General features: G+C 46.3%; 19 non-coding genes across 19 annotated transcripts; all 19 read left to right on the top strand.

Annotated features, from left to right (window-relative positions):
• The first annotated feature begins 193 nt into the window (after positions 1-193).
• trnah-gug (transfer RNA histidin (anticodon GUG)) lies at positions 194-265 on the top strand. Its single transcript has one exon. It is a non-coding gene; the product is annotated as a tRNA-His (tRNA).
• A 157-nt stretch (positions 266-422) lies between these two features.
• Positions 423-495, top strand: trnar-acg (transfer RNA arginine (anticodon ACG)). Its single transcript has one exon. It is a non-coding gene; the product is annotated as a tRNA-Arg (tRNA).
• Positions 496-2,922: 2,427 nt separating this feature from the next.
• Positions 2,923-2,996, top strand: trnat-agu (transfer RNA threonine (anticodon AGU)). Its single transcript has one exon. It is a non-coding gene; the product is annotated as a tRNA-Thr (tRNA).
• A 678-nt stretch (positions 2,997-3,674) lies between these two features.
• Positions 3,675-3,746, top strand: trnah-gug (transfer RNA histidin (anticodon GUG)). Its single transcript has one exon. It is a non-coding gene; the product is annotated as a tRNA-His (tRNA).
• Positions 3,747-3,903: 157 nt separating this feature from the next.
• trnar-acg (transfer RNA arginine (anticodon ACG)) lies at positions 3,904-3,976 on the top strand. The gene has a single exon. It is a non-coding gene; the product is annotated as a tRNA-Arg (tRNA).
• A 2,427-nt stretch (positions 3,977-6,403) lies between these two features.
• trnat-agu (transfer RNA threonine (anticodon AGU)) lies at positions 6,404-6,477 on the top strand. The gene has a single exon. It is a non-coding gene; the product is annotated as a tRNA-Thr (tRNA).
• Positions 6,478-7,155: 678 nt separating this feature from the next.
• trnah-gug (transfer RNA histidin (anticodon GUG)) lies at positions 7,156-7,227 on the top strand. The gene has a single exon. It is a non-coding gene; the product is annotated as a tRNA-His (tRNA).
• A 157-nt stretch (positions 7,228-7,384) lies between these two features.
• Positions 7,385-7,457, top strand: trnar-acg (transfer RNA arginine (anticodon ACG)). The gene has a single exon. It is a non-coding gene; the product is annotated as a tRNA-Arg (tRNA).
• A 2,427-nt stretch (positions 7,458-9,884) lies between these two features.
• On the top strand, positions 9,885-9,958 carry trnat-agu (transfer RNA threonine (anticodon AGU)). The gene has a single exon. It is a non-coding gene; the product is annotated as a tRNA-Thr (tRNA).
• A 678-nt stretch (positions 9,959-10,636) lies between these two features.
• Positions 10,637-10,708, top strand: trnah-gug (transfer RNA histidin (anticodon GUG)). Its single transcript has one exon. It is a non-coding gene; the product is annotated as a tRNA-His (tRNA).
• A 157-nt stretch (positions 10,709-10,865) lies between these two features.
• trnar-acg (transfer RNA arginine (anticodon ACG)) lies at positions 10,866-10,938 on the top strand. The gene has a single exon. It is a non-coding gene; the product is annotated as a tRNA-Arg (tRNA).
• Positions 10,939-13,365: 2,427 nt separating this feature from the next.
• trnat-agu (transfer RNA threonine (anticodon AGU)) lies at positions 13,366-13,439 on the top strand. Its single transcript has one exon. It is a non-coding gene; the product is annotated as a tRNA-Thr (tRNA).
• Positions 13,440-14,117: 678 nt separating this feature from the next.
• Positions 14,118-14,189, top strand: trnah-gug (transfer RNA histidin (anticodon GUG)). Its single transcript has one exon. It is a non-coding gene; the product is annotated as a tRNA-His (tRNA).
• A 157-nt stretch (positions 14,190-14,346) lies between these two features.
• trnar-acg (transfer RNA arginine (anticodon ACG)) lies at positions 14,347-14,419 on the top strand. The gene has a single exon. It is a non-coding gene; the product is annotated as a tRNA-Arg (tRNA).
• Positions 14,420-16,846: 2,427 nt separating this feature from the next.
• Positions 16,847-16,920, top strand: trnat-agu (transfer RNA threonine (anticodon AGU)). The gene has a single exon. It is a non-coding gene; the product is annotated as a tRNA-Thr (tRNA).
• A 678-nt stretch (positions 16,921-17,598) lies between these two features.
• trnah-gug (transfer RNA histidin (anticodon GUG)) lies at positions 17,599-17,670 on the top strand. Its single transcript has one exon. It is a non-coding gene; the product is annotated as a tRNA-His (tRNA).
• Positions 17,671-17,827: 157 nt separating this feature from the next.
• trnar-acg (transfer RNA arginine (anticodon ACG)) lies at positions 17,828-17,900 on the top strand. The gene has a single exon. It is a non-coding gene; the product is annotated as a tRNA-Arg (tRNA).
• A 2,427-nt stretch (positions 17,901-20,327) lies between these two features.
• trnat-agu (transfer RNA threonine (anticodon AGU)) lies at positions 20,328-20,401 on the top strand. Its single transcript has one exon. It is a non-coding gene; the product is annotated as a tRNA-Thr (tRNA).
• Positions 20,402-21,079: 678 nt separating this feature from the next.
• On the top strand, positions 21,080-21,151 carry trnah-gug (transfer RNA histidin (anticodon GUG)). The gene has a single exon. It is a non-coding gene; the product is annotated as a tRNA-His (tRNA).
• The last annotated feature ends 122 nt before the right edge of the window (positions 21,152-21,273 follow it).

Here is a 21,273-nt window from a genome sequence, read left to right as displayed (position 1 = left end):
GCTAAGTGTTGCAATGGATCATGTGAGTAGCTACGGGTGTGAGGATTCCAGGTTTGACTCCTGCCTATCTTGACACACCTTTGCAATTAACCTGAAACAAAATGTTTGGAAAATTTTACTTTGGGACTTCATTGTGCGTTTGACCAAAAATTTTGAAGATTGCAGACTGTACCATCACATGTGCTACGCAGCAGCTGTGATCGTATAGTGGTTAGTACTCTGCGTTGTGGCCGCAGCAACCCCGGTTCGAATCCGGGTCACGGCAACTGGCAATAGCTCCTTGGCACTTTCTTGTTATCTTGTCTGCAAAAAGTTCTCTTTTGATGTCTTGTTTGAAAACAGTTATCTTCTGACGTCATACGTTTGTTGGACAAACAGAGACAATCCACAATCGGCCTTGACGTACAGGTCCTACGCTTGTAGGGGTAGTGGCGCAATGGATAACGCGTCTGATTACGGATCAGAAGATTCTAGGTTCGACTCCTGGCTACCTCGATGGTCTTTTTCAACACTCAGTATCCACCAGCTAAGACCACCTGGTCACACATTGAGGCGTACAACTGGAAGGCTACCCCTGCGTAGGAGGGGCCTCAGTTCATCTGACCAGAAGTGCCTCTGACTTGTCCTGCACCCGTGTAGAAGACCAGTCCCCGCAACGGTGTATCATTCTTCCTGGTACGTTTAACTATTCAAATTGAGCTATCGTTTCCGAGACTTATTTGAAAGCATTCGAGACAGCAAACCTTTACAGACAAAACTTTCGGGTGGTCTTGTTCAAAAAGAGTTTGATTTCTACTGGCTGTATCAAATGGAAAAACAGTGTTAATCCACCACCTCATCTGACGATGCAGATCTGTGGTCTTCGGGGGGGTGGTGGCGCAATGGATAGCGCGTGTGACTGCGGATCTGAAGATTGTGGGTTCTTGACTGTCTCTTCATTTAACCTGAAACAATCCATTGCGCAGGTGCAACAAACCTCAGTAGAATGCAGACGGTTACACAGCCATCATCTTGTCGTGGTTAGTACTCTGCGTTGTGGCAGCAGCCACTCTGAGTCCCGGTAGTTTTTGGCGTATTCTGAAAATAGTTGCTTTTTTCTGAATGCTGTTGTTCAAAAAAAGAGTGACAACTCGATGAGCAATGTCAGTAGACATTGCGTGTGAATGCTGAAAAGCTGAAGCGAAACTCAAGCGCTTTGCAAAGGTACCAAAATCGAACATTGGAGAGAACACGTAAGCTGCTGGGAAGCTGAAGTAGCTCAGTTGGGAGAGTGTTAGACTGAAGATCTCAAGGTCCGTGGTTCAATCCCAGTTTTCAGCACAATCCACATGCTCTTGATGACTTCAGATAATTTGAAAAGCCTTAGGTTCCGAAATGTTTAACTGGCTGATCAGTGGCGCAGACCTGACCTTCTATTCTTCATTGGGGACCCTTCCAGCTGCTGTTTTTCGGAGTTTAAAGTCCGAACGCCTGACTACAGTGGCACAAGTTTAGTCCACCAAGACATCTCGCTGAGGCTAGTTTCAAAACCTTTCTAACCGTGTTTGCGGATCTGACTTCTCGCTGTGTTGAAGAAAATCCAATAATTTCTTGAATGCTTCATATGTACTACAATGCTCCCTACGAAAGCAACACCCTTGTCAATTGGGCCAAAACTGCTTTGCCCAGAAAACAGACAATTTTATCAGGTACTCTCTGTCAGGACAAAACAGGCTCACAGGAAGGAGCCTGTTTAGCATCACCTGAACAGGGACTTGAACCCTGGACCCTCAGATTAAAAGTCTGATGCTCTACCAACTGAGCTATCCAGGCCCTCCTCCGGTGGGGAATATCACACAGCAGAAATCTTATGCCATACACATGGCGGGCTATTTGACCTCGCCATGGACGGAGATAAGGAAGCCCCAGTCCCGAAATTGGCACCTCGAAGACCGACTTAGGTCTGAAACTGCTCACATGGACAAGCTAAATACCTTCTGGACAAAGGATATTATGGTCATATGAGACAAAGGTTGAGCCGGTCGCCGGAGCATTACACTTTTGATGTGAGTGTCCAGGATTCAAGTCCCTGTTCAGGTGACCAGCGATAGGCTCTGGGTTTCATTTGCAAAGGCCTCCTTTTTGCCCTCAAAAGACAAGGGCAACAGGACTATCCCTTGTTACATTTGAAAGACTCAGCCCTGACCTGGACAAGCGGAAAACCCGTTCCACTGCTGAAATAGCAAAGACCAAAAGGTCCCAGGTTTCGGTACAGCGCTGTGTCCTTTTCGTCTCGACAGCGGAACTGAAAAGGCTCGTTCAGCTCCCCACACAACCGAAGTGTCTACCTCAGCTGATCCATGACATCAGCTGTCACAGACATTACCTTCATTCTGGGAACTCATTCTGATCCTGGATTACCATTGATTTACATGTGAACTCAAATCTTCAAATAAAAAAAGCCCTAATCACACACTTCATGTTAGAGGAGGTTACAGTCCGATCACCTGACTGCAGCTGTAAATGTCGGTTCCACCAAGTCACTGGATTCTGAGTCCAGAGCGCTAACCATTCCACCGTGGATCCTGCAAGCGCTTGTGTCTGACGTCGTTCGGTCCTGAAGTACACAGTGTGAGATTACACTGAGTCTTTCCTGATCTTTCCTGATCCCTTTTTAGGGGAAATTATGATAAAAGGTTCAAATCAGGTCGAAAGTCTGGGAACGTGATACACATGAGGGCTCGTCCGGGAATTGAACCACTCGCACCCTAAGTGAGAATCATACGACTAGAGCAACGAGCCCCGGACAATGAGACACGGTGCATTTCAAGCAAGACTGACACGATGAGACTTGTATTAATAAATTGCGTCCTCGTGGTTTTGACGCCGGTTGTTGTTTTTAAGGGCAAAGAGTAATTTAAGCGCAAATTCCCGTGCTTTGCGGGTGCTGTGGCTTAGTTGGTCAAAGCGCCTGTCTAGTAAACAGGAAATCCTGGGTTCAAATCCCAGCAGCGCCTTGCTGGTGTTTACGTGACTCCTTTGCAGCTAGTTTTGAAAGATTTCACACCGTGTTTTCAAATCAGAACTTTTCTTATGCTGAAGAAGCTCCCATCCTCTCTGAAGGCAATACCCTTGTCAATTTGTACACTACGGAATTTCTCACCTACCGACTGCTAGCATACTCATGGCAGGATATTTGATCTCGCCTTGTATTTAGAGGATGCAGACGGAGAACGAAGCCCCTGTCCTGAAATTGCCACCTCGAAGCTCCACTTACGTTTGAGGTGCCCACATGGACAAGCCAAATGCCTTCTGGACAAAAGTTCCAACATCTCCAAAAGCATGGGGAGCCCAGTGGGAAGAGGTGTTTCCATATTTTGAGGCCACAATTGGCGGTTGGGAATCAGAAATAAACAAAACAAGTGGATGGGCAACAAAAAACATGAAACAGCTCCAAGACATTAACATCCTGTCGAAACATTCCGACATGAAAAACTTATAGGCTAAGTGTTGCAATGGATCATGTGAGTAGCTACGGGTGTGAGGATTCCAGGTTTGACTCCTGCCTATCTTGACACACCTTTGCAATTAACCTGAAACAAAATGTTTGGAAAATTTTACTTTGGGACTTCATTGTGCGTTTGACCAAAAATTTTGAAGATTGCAGACTGTACCATCACATGTGCTCCGCAGCAGCTGTGATCGTATAGTGGTTAGTACTCTGCGTTGTGGCCGCAGCAACCCCGGTTCGAATCCGGGTCACGGCAACTGGCAATAGCTTCTTGGCACTTTCTTGTTATCTTGTCTGCAAAAAGTTCTCTTTTGATGTCTTGTTTGAAAACAGTTATCTTCTGACGTCATACGTTTGTTGGACAAACAGAGACAATCCACAATCGGCCTTGACGTACAGGTCCTACGCTTGTAGGGGTAGTGGCGCAATGGATAACGCGTCTGACTACGGATCAGAAGATTCTAGGTTCGACTCCTGGCTACCTCGATGGTCTTTTTCAACACTCAGTATCCACCAGCTAAGACCACCTGGTCACACATTGAGGCGTACAACTGGAAGGCTACCCCTGCGTAGGAGGGGCCTCAGTTCATCTGACCAGAAGTGCCTCTGACTTGTCCTGCACCCGTGTAGAAGACCAGTCCCCGCAACGGTGTATCATTCTTCCTGGTACGTTTAACTATTCAAATTGAGCTATCGTTTCCGAGACTTATTTGAAAGCATTCGAGACAGCAAACCTTTACAGACAAAACTTTCGGGTGGTCTTGTTCAAAAAGAGTTTGATTTCTACTGGCTGTATCAAATGGAAAAACAGTGTTAATCCACCACCTCATCTGACGATGCAGATCTGTGGTCTTCGGGGGGGTGGTGGCGCAATGGATAACGCGTGTGACTGCTGATCTGAAGATTGTGGGTTCTTGACTGTCTCTTCATTTAACCTGAAACAATCCATTGCGCAGGTGCAACAAACCTCAGTAGAATGCAGACGGTTACACAGCCATCATCTTGTCGTGGTTAGTACTCTGCGTTGTGGCAGCAGCCACTCTGAGTCCCGGTAGTTTTTGGCGTATTCTGAAAATAGTTGCTTTTTTCTGAATGCTGTTGTTCAAAAAAAGAGTGACAACTCGATGAGCAATGTCAGTAGACATTGCGTGTGAATGCTGAAAAGCTGAAGCGAAACTCAAGCGCTTTGCAAAGGTACCAAAATCGAACATTGGAGAGAACACATAAGCTGCTGGGAAGCTGAAGTAGCTCAGTTGGGAGAGTGTTAGACTGAAGATCTCAAGGTCCGTGGTTCAATCCCAGTTTTCAGCACAATCCACATGCTCTTGATGACTTCAGATAATTTGAAAAGCCTTAGGTTCCGAAATGTTTAACTGGCTGATCAGTGGCGCAGACCTGACCTTCTATTCTTCATTGGGGACCCTTCCAGCTGCTGTTTTTCGGAGTTTAAAGTCCGAACGCCTGACTACAGTGGCACAAGTTTAGTCCACCAAGACATCTCGCTGAGGCTAGTTTCAAAACCTTTCTAACCGTGTTTGCGGATCTGACTTCTCGCTGTGTTGAAGAAAATCCAATAATTTCTTGAATGCTTCATATGTACTACAATGCTCCCTACGAAAGCAACACCCTTGTCAATTGGGCCAAAACTGCTTTGCCCAGAAAACAGACAATTTTATCAGGTACTCTCTGTCAGGACAAAACAGGCTCACAGGAAGGAGCCTGTTTAGCATCACCTGAACAGGGACTTGAACCCTGGACCCTCAGATTAAAAGTCTGATGCTCTACCAACTGAGCTATCCAGGCCCTCCTCCGGTGGGGAATATCACACAGCAGAAATCTTATGCCATACACATGGCGGGCTATTTGACCTCGCCATGGACGGAGATAAGGAAGCCCCAGTCCCGAAATTGGCACCTCGAAGACCGACTTAGGTCTGAAACTGCTCACATGGACAAGCTAAATACCTTCTGGACAAAGGATATTATGGTCATATGAGACAAAGGTTGAGCCGGTCGCCGGAGCATTACACTTTTGATGTGAGTGTCCAGGATTCAAGTCCCTGTTCAGGTGACCAGCGATAGGCTCTGGGTTTCATTTGCAAAGGCCTCCTTTTTGCCCTCAAAAGACAAGGGCAACAGGACTATCCCTTGTTACATTTGAAAGACTCAGCCCTGACCTGGACAAGCGGAAAACCCGTTCCACTGCTGAAATAGCAAAGACCAAAAGGTCCCAGGTTTCGGTACAGCGCTGTGTCCTTTTCGTCTCGACAGCGGAACTGAAAAGGCTCGTTCAGCTCCCCACACAACCGAAGTGTCTACCTCAGCTGATCCATGACATCAGCTGTCACAGACATTACCTTCATTCTGGGAACTCATTCTGATCCTGGATTACCATTGATTTACATGTGAACTCAAATCTTCAAATAAAAAAAGCCCTAATCACACACTTCATGTTAGAGGAGGTTACAGTCCGATCACCTGACTGCAGCTGTAAATGTCGGTTCCACCAAGTCACTGGATTCTGAGTCCAGAGCGCTAACCATTCCACCGTGGATCCTGCAAGCGCTTGTGTCTGACGTCGTTCGGTCCTGAAGTACACAGTGTGAGATTACACTGAGTCTTTCCTGATCTTTCCTGATCCCTTTTTAGGGGAAATTATGATAAAAGGTTCAAATCAGGTCGAAAGTCTGGGAACGTGATACACATGAGGGCTCGTCCGGGAATTGAACCACTCGCACCCTAAGTGAGAATCATACGACTAGAGCAACGAGCCCCGGACAATGAGACACGGTGCATTTCAAGCAAGACTGACACGATGAGACTTGTATTAATAAATTGCGTCCTCGTGGTTTTGACGCCGGTTGTTGTTTTTAAGGGCAAAGAGTAATTTAAGCGCAAATTCCCGTGCTTTGCGGGTGCTGTGGCTTAGTTGGTCAAAGCGCCTGTCTAGTAAACAGGAAATCCTGGGTTCAAATCCCAGCAGCGCCTTGCTGGTGTTTACGTGACTCCTTTGCAGCTAGTTTTGAAAGATTTCACACCGTGTTTTCAAATCAGAACTTTTCTTATGCTGAAGAAGCTCCCATCCTCTCTGAAGGCAATACCCTTGTCAATTTGTACACTACGGAATTTCTCACCTACCGACTGCTAGCATACTCATGGCAGGATATTTGATCTCGCCTTGTATTTAGAGGATGCAGACGGAGAACGAAGCCCCTGTCCTGAAATTGCCACCTCGAAGCTCCACTTACGTTTGAGGTGCCCACATGGACAAGCCAAATGCCTTCTGGACAAAAGTTCCAACATCTCCAAAAGCATGGGGAGCCCAGTGGGAAGAGGTGTTTCCATATTTTGAGGCCACAATTGGCGGTTGGGAATCAGAAATAAACAAAACAAGTGGATGGGCAACAAAAAACATGAAACAGCTCCAAGACATTAACATCCTGTCGAAACATTCCGACATGAAAAACTTATAGGCTAAGTGTTGCAATGGATCATGTGAGTAGCTACGGGTGTGAGGATTCCAGGTTTGACTCCTGCCTATCTTGACACACCTTTGCAATTAACCTGAAACAAAATGTTTGGAAAATTTTACTTTGGGACTTCATTGTGCGTTTGACCAAAAATTTTGAAGATTGCAGACTGTACCATCACATGTGCTACGCAGCAGCTGTGATCGTATAGTGGTTAGTACTCTGCGTTGTGGCCGCAGCAACCCCGGTTCGAATCCGGGTCACGGCAACTGGCAATAGCTCCTTGGCACTTTCTTGTTATCTTGTCTGCAAAAAGTTCTCTTTTGATGTCTTGTTTGAAAACAGTTATCTTCTGACGTCATACGTTTGTTGGACAAACAGAGACAATCCACAATCGGCCTTGACGTACAGGTCCTACGCTTGTAGGGGTAGTGGCGCAATGGATAACGCGTCTGATTACGGATCAGAAGATTCTAGGTTCGACTCCTGGCTACCTCGATGGTCTTTTTCAACACTCAGTATCCACCAGCTAAGACCACCTGGTCACACATTGAGGCGTACAACTGGAAGGCTACCCCTGCGTAGGAGGGGCCTCAGTTCATCTGACCAGAAGTGCCTCTGACTTGTCCTGCACCCGTGTAGAAGACCAGTCCCCGCAACGGTGTATCATTCTTCCTGGTACGTTTAACTATTCAAATTGAGCTATCGTTTCCGAGACTTATTTGAAAGCATTCGAGACAGCAAACCTTTACAGACAAAACTTTCGGGTGGTCTTGTTCAAAAAGAGTTTGATTTCTACTGGCTGTATCAAATGGAAAAACAGTGTTAATCCACCACCTCATCTGACGATGCAGATCTGTGGTCTTCGGGGGGGTGGTGGCGCAATGGATAGCGCGTGTGACTGCGGATCTGAAGATTGTGGGTTCTTGACTGTCTCTTCATTTAACCTGAAACAATCCATTGCGCAGGTGCAACAAACCTCAGTAGAATGCAGACGGTTACACAGCCATCATCTTGTCGTGGTTAGTACTCTGCGTTGTGGCAGCAGCCACTCTGAGTCCCGGTAGTTTTTGGCGTATTCTGAAAATAGTTGCTTTTTTCTGAATGCTGTTGTTCAAAAAAAGAGTGACAACTCGATGAGCAATGTCAGTAGACATTGCGTGTGAATGCTGAAAAGCTGAAGCGAAACTCAAGCGCTTTGCAAAGGTACCAAAATCGAACATTGGAGAGAACACATAAGCTGCTGGGAAGCTGAAGTAGCTCAGTTGGGAGAGTGTTAGACTGAAGATCTCAAGGTCCGTGGTTCAATCCCAGTTTTCAGCACAATCCACATGCTCTTGATGACTTCAGATAATTTGAAAAGCCTTAGGTTCCGAAATGTTTAACTGGCTGATCAGTGGCGCAGACCTGACCTTCTATTCTTCATTGGGGACCCTTCCAGCTGCTGTTTTTCGGAGTTTAAAGTCCGAACGCCTGACTACAGTGGCACAAGTTTAGTCCACCAAGACATCTCGCTGAGGCTAGTTTCAAAACCTTTCTAACCGTGTTTGCGGATCTGACTTCTCGCTGTGTTGAAGAAAATCCAATAATTTCTTGAATGCTTCATATGTACTACAATGCTCCCTACGAAAGCAACACCCTTGTCAATTGGGCCAAAACTGCTTTGCCCAGAAAACAGACAATTTTATCAGGTACTCTCTGTCAGGACAAAACAGGCTCACAGGAAGGAGCCTGTTTAGCATCACCTGAACAGGGACTTGAACCCTGGACCCTCAGATTAAAAGTCTGATGCTCTACCAACTGAGCTATCCAGGCCCTCCTCCGGTGGGGAATATCACACAGCAGAAATCTTATGCCATACACATGGCGGGCTATTTGACCTCGCCATGGACGGAGATAAGGAAGCCCCAGTCCCGAAATTGGCACCTCGAAGACCGACTTAGGTCTGAAACTGCTCACATGGACAAGCTAAATACCTTCTGGACAAAGGATATTATGGTCATATGAGACAAAGGTTGAGCCGGTCGCCGGAGCATTACACTTTTGATGTGAGTGTCCAGGATTCAAGTCCCTGTTCAGGTGACCAGCGATAGGCTCTGGGTTTCATTTGCAAAGGCCTCCTTTTTGCCCTCAAAAGACAAGGGCAACAGGACTATCCCTTGTTACATTTGAAAGACTCAGCCCTGACCTGGACAAGCGGAAAACCCGTTCCACTGCTGAAATAGCAAAGACCAAAAGGTCCCAGGTTTCGGTACAGCGCTGTGTCCTTTTCGTCTCGACAGCGGAACTGAAAAGGCTCGTTCAGCTCCCCACACAACCGAAGTGTCTACCTCAGCTGATCCATGACATCAGCTGTCACAGACATTACCTTCATTCTGGGAACTCATTCTGATCCTGGATTACCATTGATTTACATGTGAACTCAAATCTTCAAATAAAAAAAGCCCTAATCACACACTTCATGTTAGAGGAGGTTACAGTCCGATCACCTGACTGCAGCTGTAAATGTCGGTTCCACCAAGTCACTGGATTCTGAGTCCAGAGCGCTAACCATTCCACCGTGGATCCTGCAAGCGCTTGTGTCTGACGTCGTTCGGTCCTGAAGTACACAGTGTGAGATTACACTGAGTCTTTCCTGATCTTTCCTGATCCCTTTTTAGGGGAAATTATGATAAAAGGTTCAAATCAGGTCGAAAGTCTGGGAACGTGATACACATGAGGGCTCGTCCGGGAATTGAACCACTCGCACCCTAAGTGAGAATCATACGACTAGAGCAACGAGCCCCGGACAATGAGACACGGTGCATTTCAAGCAAGACTGACACGATGAGACTTGTATTAATAAATTGCGTCCTCGTGGTTTTGACGCCGGTTGTTGTTTTTAAGGGCAAAGAGTAATTTAAGCGCAAATTCCCGTGCTTTGCGGGTGCTGTGGCTTAGTTGGTCAAAGCGCCTGTCTAGTAAACAGGAAATCCTGGGTTCAAATCCCAGCAGCGCCTTGCTGGTGTTTACGTGACTCCTTTGCAGCTAGTTTTGAAAGATTTCACACCGTGTTTTCAAATCAGAACTTTTCTTATGCTGAAGAAGCTCCCATCCTCTCTGAAGGCAATACCCTTGTCAATTTGTACACTACGGAATTTCTCACCTACCGACTGCTAGCATACTCATGGCAGGATATTTGATCTCGCCTTGTATTTAGAGGATGCAGACGGAGAACGAAGCCCCTGTCCTGAAATTGCCACCTCGAAGCTCCACTTACGTTTGAGGTGCCCACATGGACAAGCCAAATGCCTTCTGGACAAAAGTTCCAACATCTCCAAAAGCATGGGGAGCCCAGTGGGAAGAGGTGTTTCCATATTTTGAGGCCACAATTGGCGGTTGGGAATCAGAAATAAACAAAACAAGTGGATGGGCAACAAAAAACATGAAACAGCTCCAAGACATTAACATCCTGTCGAAACATTCCGACATGAAAAACTTATAGGCTAAGTGTTGCAATGGATCATGTGAGTAGCTACGGGTGTGAGGATTCCAGGTTTGACTCCTGCCTATCTTGACACACCTTTGCAATTAACCTGAAACAAAATGTTTGGAAAATTTTACTTTGGGACTTCATTGTGCGTTTGACCAAAAATTTTGAAGATTGCAGACTGTACCATCACATGTGCTACGCAGCAGCTGTGATCGTATAGTGGTTAGTACTCTGCGTTGTGGCCGCAGCAACCCCGGTTCGAATCCGGGTCACGGCAACTGGCAATAGCTCCTTGGCACTTTCTTGTTATCTTGTCTGCAAAAAGTTCTCTTTTGATGTCTTGTTTGAAAACAGTTATCTTCTGACGTCATACGTTTGTTGGACAAACAGAGACAATCCACAATCGGCCTTGACGTACAGGTCCTACGCTTGTAGGGGTAGTGGCGCAATGGATAACGCGTCTGATTACGGATCAGAAGATTCTAGGTTCGACTCCTGGCTACCTCGATGGTCTTTTTCAACACTCAGTATCCACCAGCTAAGACCACCTGGTCACACATTGAGGCGTACAACTGGAAGGCTACCCCTGCGTAGGAGGGGCCTCAGTTCATCTGACCAGAAGTGCCTCTGACTTGTCCTGCACCCGTGTAGAAGACCAGTCCCCGCAACGGTGTATCATTCTTCCTGGTACGTTTAACTATTCAAATTGAGCTATCGTTTCCGAGACTTATTTGAAAGCATTCGAGACAGCAAACCTTTACAGACAAAACTTTCGGGTGGTCTTGTTCAAAAAGAGTTTGATTTCTACTGGCTGTATCAAATGGAAAAACAGTGTTAATCCACCACCTCATCTGACGATGCAGATCTGTGGTCTTCGGGGGGGGGGTGGCGCAATGGATAGCGCGTGTGACTGCGGATCTGAAGATTGTGGGTTCTTGACTGTCTCTTCATTTAACCTGAAACAATCCATTGCGCAGGTGCAACAAACCTCAGTAGAATGCAGACGGTTACACAGCCATCATCTTGTCGTGGTTAGTACTCTGCGTTGTGGCAGCAGCCACTCTGAGTCCCGGTAGTTTTTGGCGTATTCTGAAAATAGTTGCTTTTTTCTGAATGCTGTTGTTCAAAAAAAGAGTGACAACTCGATGAGCAATGTCAGTAGACATTGCGTGTGAATGCTGAAAAGCTGAAGCGAAACTCAAGCGCTTTGCAAAGGTACCAAAATCGAACATTGGAGAGAACACATAAGCTGCTGGGAAGCTGAAGTAGCTCAGTTGGGAGAGTGTTAGACTGAAGATCTCAAGGTCCGTGGTTCAATCCCAGTTTTCAGCACAATCCACATGCTCTTGATGACTTCAGATAATTTGAAAAGCCTTAGGTTCCGAAATGTTTAACTGGCTGATCAGTGGCGCAGACCTGACCTTCTATTCTTCATTGGGGACCCTTCCAGCTGCTGTTTTTCGGAGTTTAAAGTCCGAACGCCTGACTACAGTGGCACAAGTTTAGTCCACCAAGACATCTCGCTGAGGCTAGTTTCAAAACCTTTCTAACCGTGTTTGCGGATCTGACTTCTCGCTGTGTTGAAGAAAATCCAATAATTTCTTGAATGCTTCATATGTACTACAATGCTCCCTACGAAAGCAACACCCTTGTCAATTGGGCCAAAACTGCTTTGCCCAGAAAACAGACAATTTTATCAGGTACTCTCTGTCAGGACAAAACAGGCTCACAGGAAGGAGCCTGTTTAGCATCACCTGAACAGGGACTTGAACCCTGGACCCTCAGATTAAAAGTCTGATGCTCTACCAACTGAGCTATCCAGGCCCTCCTCCGGTGGGGAATATCACACAGCAGAAATCTTATGCCATACACATGGCGGGCTATTTGACCTCGCCATGGACGGAGATAAGGAAGCCCCAGTCCCGAAATTGGCACCTCGAAGACCGACTTAGGTCTGAAACTGCTCACATGGACAAGCTAAATACCTTCTGGACAAAGGATATTATGGTCATATGAGACAAAGGTTGAGCCGGTCGCCGGAGCATTACACTTTTGATGTGAGTGTCCAGGATTCAAGTCCCTGTTCAGGTGACCAGCGATAGGCTCTGGGTTTCATTTGCAAAGGCCTCCTTTTTGCCCTCAAAAGACAAGGGCAACAGGACTATCCCTTGTTACATTTGAAAGACTCAGCCCTGACCTGGACAAGCGGAAAACCCGTTCCACTGCTGAAATAGCAAAGACCAAAAGGTCCCAGGTTTCGGTACAGCGCTGTGTCCTTTTCGTCTCGACAGCGGAACTGAAAAGGCTCGTTCAGCTCCCCACACAACCGAAGTGTCTACCTCAGCTGATCCATGACATCAGCTGTCACAGACATTACCTTCATTCTGGGAACTCATTCTGATCCTGGATTACCATTGATTTACATGTGAACTCAAATCTTCAAATAAAAAAAGCCCTAATCACACACTTCATGTTAGAGGAGGTTACAGTCCGATCACCTGACTGCAGCTGTAAATGTCGGTTCCACCAAGTCACTGGATTCTGAGTCCAGAGCGCTAACCATTCCACCGTGGATCCTGCAAGCGCTTGTGTCTGACGTCGTTCGGTCCTGAAGTACACAGTGTGAGATTACACTGAGTCTTTCCTGATCTTTCCTGATCCCTTTTTAGGGGAAATTATGATAAAAGGTTCAAATCAGGTCGAAAGTCTGGGAACGTGATACACATGAGGGCTCGTCCGGGAATTGAACCACTCGCACCCTAAGTGAGAATCATACGACTAGAGCAACGAGCCCCGGACAATGAGACACGGTGCATTTCAAGCAAGACTGACACGATGAGACTTGTATTAATAAATTGCGTCCTCGTGGTTTTGACGCCGGTTGTTGTTTTTAAGGGCAAAGAGTAATTTAAGCGCAAATTCCCGTGCTTTGCGGGTGCTGTGGCTTAGTTGGTCAAAGCGCCTGTCTAGTAAACAGGAAATCCTGGGTTCAAATCCCAGCAGCGCCTTGCTGGTGTTTACGTGACTCCTTTGCAGCTAGTTTTGAAAGATTTCACACCGTGTTTTCAAATCAGAACTTTTCTTATGCTGAAGAAGCTCCCATCCTCTCTGAAGGCAATACCCTTGTCAATTTGTACACTACGGAATTTCTCACCTACCGACTGCTAGCATACTCATGGCAGGATATTTGATCTCGCCTTGTATTTAGAGGATGCAGACGGAGAACGAAGCCCCTGTCCTGAAATTGCCACCTCGAAGCTCCACTTACGTTTGAGGTGCCCACATGGACAAGCCAAATGCCTTCTGGACAAAAGTTCCAACATCTCCAAAAGCATGGGGAGCCCAGTGGGAAGAGGTGTTTCCATATTTTGAGGCCACAATTGGCGGTTGGGAATCAGAAATAAACAAAACAAGTGGATGGGCAACAAAAAACATGAAACAGCTCCAAGACATTAACATCCTGTCGAAACATTCCGACATGAAAAACTTATAGGCTAAGTGTTGCAATGGATCATGTGAGTAGCTACGGGTGTGAGGATTCCAGGTTTGACTCCTGCCTATCTTGACACACCTTTGCAATTAACCTGAAACAAAATGTTTGGAAAATTTTACTTTGGGACTTCATTGTGCGTTTGACCAAAAATTTTGAAGATTGCAGACTGTACCATCACATGTGCTACGCAGCAGCTGTGATCGTATAGTGGTTAGTACTCTGCGTTGTGGCCGCAGCAACCCCGGTTCGAATCCGGGTCACGGCAACTGGCAATAGCTCCTTGGCACTTTCTTGTTATCTTGTCTGCAAAAAGTTCTCTTTTGATGTCTTGTTTGAAAACAGTTATCTTCTGACGTCATACGTTTGTTGGACAAACAGAGACAATCCACAATCGGCCTTGACGTACAGGTCCTACGCTTGTAGGGGTAGTGGCGCAATGGATAACGCGTCTGATTACGGATCAGAAGATTCTAGGTTCGACTCCTGGCTACCTCGATGGTCTTTTTCAACACTCAGTATCCACCAGCTAAGACCACCTGGTCACACATTGAGGCGTACAACTGGAAGGCTACCCCTGCGTAGGAGGGGCCTCAGTTCATCTGACCAGAAGTGCCTCTGACTTGTCCTGCACCCGTGTAGAAGACCAGTCCCCGCAACGGTGTATCATTCTTCCTGGTACGTTTAACTATTCAAATTGAGCTATCGTTTCCGAGACTTATTTGAAAGCATTCGAGACAGCAAACCTTTACAGACAAAACTTTCGGGTGGTCTTGTTCAAAAAGAGTTTGATTTCTACTGGCTGTATCAAATGGAAAAACAGTGTTAATCCACCACCTCATCTGACGATGCAGATCTGTGGTCTTCGGGGGGGGGGTGGCGCAATGGATAGCGCGTGTGACTGCGGATCTGAAGATTGTGGGTTCTTGACTGTCTCTTCATTTAACCTGAAACAATCCATTGCGCAGGTGCAACAAACCTCAGTAGAATGCAGACGGTTACACAGCCATCATCTTGTCGTGGTTAGTACTCTGCGTTGTGGCAGCAGCCACTCTGAGTCCCGGTAGTTTTTGGCGTATTCTGAAAATAGTTGCTTTTTTCTGAATGCTGTTGTTCAAAAAAAGAGTGACAACTCGATGAGCAATGTCAGTAGACATTGCGTGTGAATGCTGAAAAGCTGAAGCGAAACTCAAGCGCTTTGCAAAGGTACCAAAATCGAACATTGGAGAGAACACATAAGCTGCTGGGAAGCTGAAGTAGCTCAGTTGGGAGAGTGTTAGACTGAAGATCTCAAGGTCCGTGGTTCAATCCCAGTTTTCAGCACAATCCACATGCTCTTGATGACTTCAGATAATTTGAAAAGCCTTAGGTTCCGAAATGTTTAACTGGCTGATCAGTGGCGCAGACCTGACCTTCTATTCTTCATTGGGGACCCTTCCAGCTGCTGTTTTTCGGAGTTTAAAGTCCGAACGCCTGACTACAGTGGCACAAGTTTAGTCCACCAAGACATCTCGCTGAGGCTAGTTTCAAAACCTTTCTAACCGTGTTTGCGGATCTGACTTCTCGCTGTGTTGAAGAAAATCCAATAATTTCTTGAATGCTTCATATGTACTACAATGCTCCCTACGAAAGCAACACCCTTGTCAATTGGGCCAAAACTGCTTTGCCCAGAAAACAGACAATTTTATCAGGTACTCTCTGTCAGGACAAAACAGGCTCACAGGAAGGAGCCTGTTTAGCATCACCTGAACAGGGACTTGAACCCTGGACCCTCAGATTAAAAGTCTGATGCTCTACCAACTGAGCTATCCAGGCCCTCCTCCGGTGGGGAATATCACACAGCAGAAATCTTATGCCATACACATGGCGGGCTATTTGACCTCGCCATGGACGGAGATAAGGAAGCCCCAGTCCCGAAATTGGCACCTCGAAGACCGACTTAGGTCTGAAACTGCTCACATGGACAAGCTAAATACCTTCTGGACAAAGGATATTATGGTCATATGAGACAAAGGTTGAGCCGGTCGCCGGAGCATTACACTTTTGATGTGAGTGTCCAGGATTCAAGTCCCTGTTCAGGTGACCAGCGATAGGCTCTGGGTTTCATTTGCAAAGGCCTCCTTTTTGCCCTCAAAAGACAAGGGCAACAGGACTATCCCTTGTTACATTTGAAAGACTCAGCCCTGACCTGGACAAGCGGAAAACCCGTTCCACTGCTGAAATAGCAAAGACCAAAAGGTCCCAGGTTTCGGTACAGCGCTGTGTCCTTTTCGTCTCGACAGCGGAACTGAAAAGGCTCGTTCAGCTCCCCACACAACCGAAGTGTCTACCTCAGCTGATCCATGACATCAGCTGTCACAGACATTACCTTCATTCTGGGAACTCATTCTGATCCTGGATTACCATTGATTTACATGTGAACTCAAATCTTCAAATAAAAAAAGCCCTAATCACACACTTCATGTTAGAGGAGGTTACAGTCCGATCACCTGACTGCAGCTGTAAATGTCGGTTCCACCAAGTCACTGGATTCTGAGTCCAGAGCGCTAACCATTCCACCGTGGATCCTGCAAGCGCTTGTGTCTGACGTCGTTCGGTCCTGAAGTACACAGTGTGAGATTACACTGAGTCTTTCCTGATCTTTCCTGATCCCTTTTTAGGGGAAATTATGATAAAAGGTTCAAATCAGGTCGAAAGTCTGGGAACGTGATACACATGAGGGCTCGTCCGGGAATTGAACCACTCGCACCCTAAGTGAGAATCATACGACTAGAGCAACGAGCCCCGGACAATGAGACACGGTGCATTTCAAGCAAGACTGACACGATGAGACTTGTATTAATAAATTGCGTCCTCGTGGTTTTGACGCCGGTTGTTGTTTTTAAGGGCAAAGAGTAATTTAAGCGCAAATTCCCGTGCTTTGCGGGTGCTGTGGCTTAGTTGGTCAAAGCGCCTGTCTAGTAAACAGGAAATCCTGGGTTCAAATCCCAGCAGCGCCTTGCTGGTGTTTACGTGACTCCTTTGCAGCTAGTTTTGAAAGATTTCACACCGTGTTTTCAAATCAGAACTTTTCTTATGCTGAAGAAGCTCCCATCCTCTCTGAAGGCAATACCCTTGTCAATTTGTACACTACGGAATTTCTCACCTACCGACTGCTAGCATACTCATGGCAGGATATTTGATCTCGCCTTGTATTTAGAGGATGCAGACGGAGAACGAAGCCCCTGTCCTGAAATTGCCACCTCGAAGCTCCACTTACGTTTGAGGTGCCCACATGGACAAGCCAAATGCCTTCTGGACAAAAGTTCCAACATCTCCAAAAGCATGGGGAGCCCAGTGGGAAGAGGTGTTTCCATATTTTGAGGCCACAATTGGCGGTTGGGAATCAGAAATAAACAAAACAAGTGGATGGGCAACAAAAAACATGAAACAGCTCCAAGACATTAACATCCTGTCGAAACATTCCGACATGAAAAACTTATAGGCTAAGTGTTGCAATGGATCATGTGAGTAGCTACGGGTGTGAGGATTCCAGGTTTGACTCCTGCCTATCTTGACACACCTTTGCAATTAACCTGAAACAAAATGTTTGGAAAATTTTACTTTGGGACTTCATTGTGCGTTTGACCAAAAATTTTGAAGATTGCAGACTGTACCATCACATGTGCTACGCAGCAGCTGTGATCGTATAGTGGTTAGTACTCTGCGTTGTGGCCGCAGCAACCCCGGTTCGAATCCGGGTCACGGCAACTGGCAATAGCTCCTTGGCACTTTCTTGTTATCTTGTCTGCAAAAAGTTCTCTTTTGATGTCTTGTTTGAAAACAGTTATCTTCTGACGTCATACGTTTGTTGGACAAACAGAGACAATCCACAATCGGCCTTGACGTACAGGTCCTACGCTTGTAGGGGTAGTGGCGCAATGGATAACGCGTCTGATTACGGATCAGAAGATTCTAGGTTCGACTCCTGGCTACCTCGATGGTCTTTTTCAACACTCAGTATCCACCAGCTAAGACCACCTGGTCACACATTGAGGCGTACAACTGGAAGGCTACCCCTGCGTAGGAGGGGCCTCAGTTCATCTGACCAGAAGTGCCTCTGACTTGTCCTGCACCCGTGTAGAAGACCAGTCCCCGCAACGGTGTATCATTCTTCCTGGTACGTTTAACTATTCAAATTGAGCTATCGTTTCCGAGACTTATTTGAAAGCATTCGAGACAGCAAACCTTTACAGACAAAACTTTCGGGTGGTCTTGTTCAAAAAGAGTTTGATTTCTACTGGCTGTATCAAATGGAAAAACAGTGTTAATCCACCACCTCATCTGACGATGCAGATCTGTGGTCTTCGGGGGGGTGGTGGCGCAATGGATAGCGCGTGTGACTGCGGATCTGAAGATTGTGGGTTCTTGACTGTCTCTTCATTTAACCTGAAACAATCCATTGCGCAGGTGCAACAAACCTCAGTAGAATGCAGACGGTTACACAGCCATCATCTTGTCGTGGTTAGTACTCTGCGTTGTGGCAGCAGCCACTCTGAGTCCCGGTAGTTTTTGGCGTATTCTGAAAATAGTTGCTTTTTTCTGAATGCTGTTGTTCAAAAAAAGAGTGACAACTCGATGAGCAATGTCAGTAGACATTGCGTGTGAATGCTGAAAAGCTGAAGCGAAACTCAAGCGCTTTGCAAAGGTACCAAAATCGAACATTGGAGAGAACACATAAGCTGCTGGGAAGCTGAAGTAGCTCAGTTGGGAGAGTGTTAGACTGAAGATCTCAAGGTCCGTGGTTCAATCCCAGTTTTCAGCACAATCCACATGCTCTTGATGACTTCAGATAATTTGAAAAGCCTTAGGTTCCGAAATGTTTAACTGGCTGATCAGTGGCGCAGACCTGACCTTCTATTCTTCATTGGGGACCCTTCCAGCTGCTGTTTTTCGGAGTTTAAAGTCCGAACGCCTGACTACAGTGGCACAAGTTTAGTCCACCAAGACATCTCGCTGAGGCTAGTTTCAAAACCTTTCTAACCGTGTTTGCGGATCTGACTTCTCGCTGTGTTGAAGAAAATCCAATAATTTCTTGAATGCTTCATATGTACTACAATGCTCCCTACGAAAGCAACACCCTTGTCAATTGGGCCAAAACTGCTTTGCCCAGAAAACAGACAATTTTATCAGGTACTCTCTGTCAGGACAAAACAGGCTCACAGGAAGGAGCCTGTTTAGCATCACCTGAACAGGGACTTGAACCCTGGACCCTCAGATTAAAAGTCTGATGCTCTACCAACTGAGCTATCCAGGCCCTCCTCCGGTGGGGAATATCACACAGCAGAAATCTTATGCCATACACATGGCGGGCTATTTGACCTCGCCATGGACGGAGATAAGGAAGCCCCAGTCCCGAAATTGGCACCTCGAAGACCGACTTAGGTCTGAAACTGCTCACATGGACAAGCTAAATACCTTCTGGACAAAGGATATTATGGTCATATGAGACAAAGGTTGAGCCGGTCGCCGGAGCATTACACTTTTGATGTGAGTGTCCAGGATTCAAGTCCCTGTTCAGGTGACCAGCGATAGGCTCTGGGTTTCATTTGCAAAGGCCTCCTTTTTGCCCTCAAAAGACAAGGGCAACAGGACTATCCCTTGTTACATTTGAAAGACTCAGCCCTGACCTGGACAAGCGGAAAACCCGTTCCACTGCTGAAATAGCAAAGACCAAAAGGTCCCAGGTTTCGGTACAGCGCTGTGTCCTTTTCGTCTCGACAGCGGAACTGAAAAGGCTCGTTCAGCTCCCCACACAACCGAAGTGTCTACCTCAGCTGATCCATGACATCAGCTGTCACAGACATTACCTTCATTCTGGGAACTCATTCTGATCCTGGATTACCATTGATTTACATGTGAACTCAAATCTTCAAATAAAAAAAGCCCTAATCACACACTTCATGTTAGAGGAGGTTACAGTCCGATCACCTGACTGCAGCTGTAAATGTCGGTTCCACCAAGTCACTGGATTCTGAGTCCAGAGCGCTAACCATTCCACCGTGGATCCTGCAAGCGCTTGTGTCTGACGTCGTTCGGTCCTGAAGTACACAGTGTGAGATTACACTGAGTCTTTCCTGATCTTTCCTGATCCCTTTTTAGGGGAAATTATGATAAAAGGTTCAAATCAGGTCGAAAGTCTGGGAACGTGATACACATGAGGGCTCGTCCGGGAATTGAACCACTCGCACCCTAAGTGAGAATCATACGACTAGAGCAACGAGCCCCGGACAATGAGACACGGTGCATTTCAAGCAAGACTGACACGATGAGACTTGTATTAATAAATTGCGTCCTCGTGGTTTTGACGCCGGTTGTTGTTTTTAAGGGCAAAGAGTAATTTAAGCGCAAATTCCCGTGCTTTGCGGGTGCTGTGGCTTAGTTGGTCAAAGCGCCTGTCTAGTAAACAGGAAATCCTGGGTTCAAATCCCAGCAGCGCCTTGCTGGTGTTTACGTGACTCCTTTGCAGCTAGTTTTGAAAGATTTCACACCGTGTTTTCAAATCAGAACTTTTCTTATGCTGAAGAAGCTCCCATCCTCTCTGAAGGCAATACCCTTGTCAATTTGTACACTACGGAATTTCTCACCTACCGACTGCTAGCATACTCATGGCAGGATATTTGATCTCGCCTTGTATTTAGAGGATGCAGACGGAGAACGAAGCCCCTGTCCTGAAATTGCCACCTCGAAGCTCCACTTACGTTTGAGGTGCCCACATGGACAAGCCAAATGCCTTCTGGACAAAAGTTCCAACATCTCCAAAAGCATGGGGAGCCCAGTGGGAAGAGGTGTTTCCATATTTTGAGGCCACAATTGGCGGTTGGGAATCAGAAATAAACAAAACAAGTGGATGGACAACAAAAAACATGAAACAGCTCCAAGACATTAACATCCTGTCGAAACATTCCGACATGAAAAACTTATAGGCTAAGTGTTGCAATGGATCATGTGAGTAGCTACGGGTGTGAGGATTCCAGGTTTGACTCCTGCCTATCTTGACACACCTTTGCAATTAACCTGAAACAAAATGTTTGGAAAATTTTACTTTGGGACTTCATTGTGCGTTTGACCAAAAATTTTGAAGATTGCAGACTGTACCATCACATGTGCTACGCAGCAGCTGTGATCGTATAGTGGTTAGTACTCTGCGTTGTGGCCGCAGCAACCCTGGTTCGAATCCGGGTCACGGCAACTGGCAATAGCTCCTTGGCACTTTCTTGTTATCTTGTCTGCAAAAAGTTCTCTTTTGATGTCTTGTTTGAAAACAGTTATCTTCTGACGTCATACGTTTGTTGGACAAACAGAGACAATCC

Source organism: Dunckerocampus dactyliophorus, chromosome 4 (assembly GCF_027744805.1).
Source record: "Dunckerocampus dactyliophorus isolate RoL2022-P2 chromosome 4, RoL_Ddac_1.1, whole genome shotgun sequence".
In the NCBI taxonomy this organism is placed as follows: Eukaryota; Metazoa; Chordata; class Actinopteri; order Syngnathiformes; family Syngnathidae; genus Dunckerocampus; species Dunckerocampus dactyliophorus.
This window is presented reverse-complemented; position numbering and strand designations above follow the sequence as displayed.